This window comes from Panthera uncia, chromosome F1 (assembly GCF_023721935.1).
Source record: "Panthera uncia isolate 11264 chromosome F1, Puncia_PCG_1.0, whole genome shotgun sequence".
NCBI classification, from domain to species: Eukaryota; Metazoa; Chordata; class Mammalia; order Carnivora; family Felidae; genus Panthera; species Panthera uncia.
In genome coordinates, this window is record NC_064813.1 from 2,340,671 (window position 1) to 2,346,251 (window position 5,581).

General features: G+C 49.9%; 1 pseudogene; it reads right to left on the reverse strand.

Annotated features, from left to right (window-relative positions):
* Positions 1-5,208: 5,208 nt before the first annotated feature.
* On the reverse strand, positions 5,209-5,360 carry LOC125926069 (uncharacterized; annotated as a pseudogene).
* Between the last annotated feature and the right edge of the window lie 221 nt (positions 5,361-5,581).

The following is a 5,581-nucleotide window of genomic DNA, read 5'->3' on the forward strand; positions in this document are numbered from 1 at the left end:
TGGGGCCCAAAGGAGAGCGAGCCTTATCCGACTGCTTGCTCAGCGTTTTGGCTTGGATGTCTTAACGTGCTTCTCCAGTGATGTCCAAAACCTCCCCGTGAGCAGCCCACTCAGGATGAGGCCCCGGTTCTCCCGCTGCTTACGCCAGACACCTTGACCCTTCTCTTCTGTCCCACACCCAACCCGTCACCAAATTCTAACTTCTGACTCCAGTGGTTTCTTCTATTTTTAATGTTCCGCTACCCGTGCCCCTGCTGCCTCCCATTCTCTACCTTCTCAGCTGCATAGGGAGAGGGGAGGCTCTGGCCTCCTGGCCTCTCCGGCTGCCACCCCCTGGCTCTGAGGGGGGGTGGTGTCGCAGGGTCACTTCCCGGCGCCTCGCAGGGGCTCGGACTCATGGACCATGAGATCATGACCTGAGCCGAAGTCGGACGCTTAACCTACTGAGCCACCCAGGCGCCCCTATTTTGCTGAATGGTGCCACGCACTCACAAATATTTGTTGAATGAATGAATGAGTGAGTGAATGAATGAATCCCTCACTTGGCACGTCCTCCACACAGACTGTTTCATAATAACATTCCTTCACGCTTAAATAGATTTTCATTCTTTACAAAAGGCTTTCATAAACATTGTCTCCTCCTTACTATAATGCTCCATAAGGCTAGGTTTAAAAAACCCTAATAACGGATCGTATTTACTCGGAAGCATTCAGTCTGTCCACAAAATAGCTGCCACTCCCCCTCCCCCAATCAGTAAACAGAACAACAATTATTTCCTATAAGCTTCAGGAGAAGAAAGTTGGAAGCTGCCGTGCGGTCAGGTATAACATACGCGGTCAGGTATAACATACCAGGTATAGCTAATTTGCACCAGTAAGAACCTGCCTTGAGGGCCGATGCTGATTCACAGCCCGAACGCTATGCCCCGTAAGGTTGGCGGCTATCGAAAATACCACCGGGGGGCGCCTGGGTGGCTCGGTCGGTTAAGCGTCCGACTTCCGCTCAGGTCATGATCTCGCGGTCCGTGAGTTCGAGCCCCGCGTCGGGCTCTGCGCTGACAGCTCAGAGCCTGGAGCCCGCTTCGGATTCTGTGTCTCCCTCTCTGCCCCTCCCCTGCTTGCGCATTCTCTCTCTGTCTCTCTCTCTCTCTCTCTCTCAAATATAAATCGACATTAAACAAACAGACAAAAAGAACACTCTGGGGGGCGCCTGGCTTGCTCCTTCCGGCAAGTTTGGACAGAGCACCTGGGATGACATTCTCCTGTGGGCTACGTAGGGTCTCCTCCCCCACGTATGGGGGTTTCTCCCCAACAAGGAGAAGAATCAGCCCCCAACCCCGGGCAGGACTCAGCTGCCCTTCGGACTCTCTCTGCTTCTGTTTGGAACATCTTTGTCGTAGGAAAGTGACTTCTGGCACACGGAGGTCACCACTACAGTGTTTCCCGACCTGCCTTTCTTGTGTTTTCTTCCACGGTGGGGACGAAGGATCTTCTCAGTTTTGCTTAAGACATCCCAGGTAAGAACCCTGATGAAACCATCGTGGGTCAGAGGCCCCCTCCTGGACCCACCAACAGTGACCGAGAGGTCCGGGAGCTGTACTACGGCCATGTGGGTGGGGCGAGGGGGGTCCCCCAGAAAAGAAGGTGCCAGGCAGACAGTAGTCATTCCAGTTTGCCTCACGAGAGACCGACAGCTGGTGGCCTGAAGGCCAAATTCAAACACGCAGTATTGTCCCGATCAGGTTTAGAATGGTTTGAAACCATTTGTTAACATTTCAAAATGTGGATATTTTTCATAAATGTCTGGATTTCTGTGGTTTTTTTAATGTTTATTTTTGAGATAGAGAGTAAGAGAGAGAGCAAGGGAGGGGCAGAGAGAGAGGGAGACACAGAATCCAAAGCAGGCTCCAGGCTCTGAGCTGTCCGCACAGAGTCCGATGCGGGGCTCAAACCCACGAACTGTGAGATCGTGACCTGAGCTGAAGTCGGACGCTCAATGGACTGAGTCACCCAGGCACCCCTGCATTTCTGTTTTCACCTGAAAAATGTCGAACTGTGGGAACATTGGGCCCTGTGTTCTCACACGGGAACGTGGCTGGAGCCCAACGGGGGCTGCTCATTAACAACCGGGTCCTCAGCACCCCCCCACCTCTCCCTACGTCCCTGTTGTAATTGTCCGCTGCTGTCCCCCACCCCTACTTACATCTCTGCGTTGTCACATTTTATTTCTTTCCAGTGTGTATTTAAAGCTACATCCCTTATCCTGTAATCAACCATCCAAAACGATGGGGCGAAAGACAACAAAAATCCTTTCTGGGGGCTGGCTGGGCTCAACCAGGTGCCTGTCACTCAGGCTCTGGGGGGCTGCAGTCGCAGGGGGGTTGGAGTCCTGTCCGAGTCTTCTTCCTGTGGGGGCTGCCGCTGGCCCCGGACAGGTGGCTTCTCCTGGCGGCCTCAGGACAGACTCCGTCGCTGTGCCCCGTGCTCTGCCTTCTTCCTTCCCTTCAGCCCCATCCTTTCCAGGAGCTGTTCTCATTTTCAGAGGAGAGAACGGAGACCTGGGGGGGGGGGGGGGGACACGCCCAAGGTCACCCAGTATGGAGCCTGGAGCACTGAGCCCAGCCTTTCTCTGCAGATCACAGAACCCCTCCCCCCGGGTCTCGCTCTCCCTCGTCCTCCCCACCGTCTGTGCGAAAACGGGGGTCTTCCGCGCCCCTCCTGTACCGTGTCCAGAGCTGGCTCCCCTCGGCAGGAACTGTATCACCCAAGTTTTCTTTCTCTACGCCGGCTTGGTGCCTGATATTTAGGTGACCCTCAGAAGAATTATCTGAATTTTTTAGGTGTCCGTGAGTTCAAGCCCCGCGTTGGGCTCTGTGCTGACAGCTCGGAGCCTGGAGCCTATTTCAGATTCTGTGTCTCCCTCTCTCTCTCTGCCCCTCCCCTGTTCATGCTCTGTCTCTCTGTCTCAAAAATAAATAAACATTAAAAAAAAAAATTTAAAGTTACATCCATGATCCTGAGTTATGCTCTGACCACATTGTTCAGATTTTGTAGGTCTATTCTACTTGGTGGTTGAAAAAAAGTTCTTCTATTTCCATAAACATTGTAATTGCAAAATAAAATTGCTTGTAATTATGCAAGTAATACATGATTATCGTTTGGTTGTTAAAATAGAGACAGTTTGTGAGCTCGTGCCCCACTTTGGGCTCACTGCTGTCAGCCTGTCAGCCCAAAGCTTGCTTTGGATCCTCTGTCCCCCGCTCTCTGACTCTCCCCCGCTTGCGATCTTCTAAAAATATATAAATATATATTTAAAAAAACCCCAAAAACCAAAAAAGAAGTGGGGCACCTGAGTGGCTCAGTCAGTTGTGTCCAACTCTTGATTTTGGCTCAGGTCATGATCTCACGATGGGCAAGTTCGAGCCCCGCATCTGGCTCTGCACTGACAGCACAGAGCCTGCTTGGGATTCTCTCTCTCTGCAACTTTCCCATGCTATCTCTTTCTCTCTCTCTCTCTCTCTCTCTCTCTCTTTCTCTCACAAAAAAAAAAAAAAAAAAAGGAAGCAAGCTGTAGACTGGGTGAGTGTATTTGCAACAGGTGCATCTGACAAAGAATTTGAACCGATAAAACCTTACAAAACCCCGCCACAAATCGATACTGAACAAACGAGCCACCCAATAAAAAGTGAGCGAAAGACTTGAACAGACAGCTCGGCCGGTAAGCACATCGGAGGAGCTCAGCACCGGGAGTCAGCAGGAAACACGAATTAAAACCAGTAGCTGGGCTACTATTTCACCCCTGCTGGAGCAGTTACGCCGGAGAAGACCGTGAGGACGTGGAGTAAATCGAGCTTTCCACGCTGCCGGTGGGATCACGAAACGGAGCAACCCCTCCAGAGAAGCGTGTGGCGCTTGCCTACAAAGTCGTGTGCGTATCTGCGCCACGATCCAGGACTTCCGTTCCTAGGTGCCCCGGAATCAGGAAGACGTACTCCGTGAAAAGACCGTGAAGAATCACGGCGACTTCCTTCACGGCAGCCCGACACTGGACACAAGCCACCTACCCATCGGCAGGATAACCGAGAAACCATACTGTGGGCTCACCACGGGCTCTGCGAGGCCATAAAAAGCAACGACCTACGGATACATGCAACACCGTGGGTAAATCTTAAGCCGTGTTGAGTAAAAGAAACCAAATGCAAAACGTTCATACTGTACGGTCCCCGATCCCCGTGGGAGAGGCTAGAATGAGGCAGGGAGACGGAGGATGGCTTGGGAGGGGCATGTCGCAACTTTCTCGGGCGACGGAAACGTTCTAGATCTTGTTTTGGGTTGCGGTAACTTGGATGTTTACCATTGCCAAAACTCACCAGACTGATGATCTGGCGGTTCGTGAGTTCAAGCCCCACATGGGGCTCTGAGCTGACCGTGCGGAGCCTGCTTGGGATTCTCTCCCTCTCTCTCTGCTCCTCCCCACCCCCCAAATAAATAAATAAACTTAAAAAAAGAATACGCGAATACGCTTTAAAAAAAAAGACTGATATTCCGTTTTGTGTGTGTGCGTATATGTATATATATGTACATACATATATCACCTTTTCTTTGTTTATCCATCGATGGATTGTTTCCACCTTTCAGCTGTCGTGAATAATGGGCCTATGAGCATAGGTGTACAAATAGCCGTTTGAGAACCTGTTTCCGATTCTTTTGAGTAAATACCCACAGGCGGATCATATGGTGATTCTGTTTTGAAATTTTTGATGATTCTCTGCACCGTTTTCCGCAGGAGTGGCACCATTTTCACAATGCCCAAAGGTTCCATTATAGCCACATCTTTACCAACATTTGTTCTCCGTTTTTTTCTGATGGTTGTCCTCCTGATGGATGTGAGGTGGTATCCCATTGTGGTTTTGGTTTGCATTTCCCTAATGATGAGTGATGTTGAGGCTCTTTTCATGTGCTTTTGGGCCACCAGGATGTCTTTGGAGAAAGGTCTAGTCAAGTCCTTTGCCCGTTTTATAGTTGGGTTCTTTGGTTTCTTCCTTTGTGGTTGGGTTGTGGGAGTTTTGTATTTACCTTCTGGATATTAACTGAACCCATTATCAAATGTGTGATTCGCACATATTTTCTCCCATTCCGTAGGTTGCCAGCTCCGTGGATTGTGTCCTTTGACGCACAGAAGTTTTAACCTTTGATGTCGTCCAGTTTATCTGTTTTTCCTTTTGTCCCCTGTGCTTTTGGGTCATATCCAAGAAATCAGTCGCCATCAAACCCAACGTCAGGAAGCTTTCCGCTGTGTTTTCTTCTACCGATAAGAACAAATACTACACTCGATCTTAGCCAAAAGGCCGAGAAGCGATTCTGCTATGTTTTCTTCTAAATTTTTATAGTCTTTGCTGTTACTTTTAGGTCTTTGATGTGTTTTGAGTTAATTTCTGTATACACAAAATACAAAGGTAAGATACAGGTATAAGTAAGGTAAGAGTCCGGCTGCATCCTTTGGCATGTGAATGTCCAGTTTCCCCAGCACCATTTGTCGAAGAGACTGTCCTTTTCCCGTTGAATAGTCCTGGCACCCTTG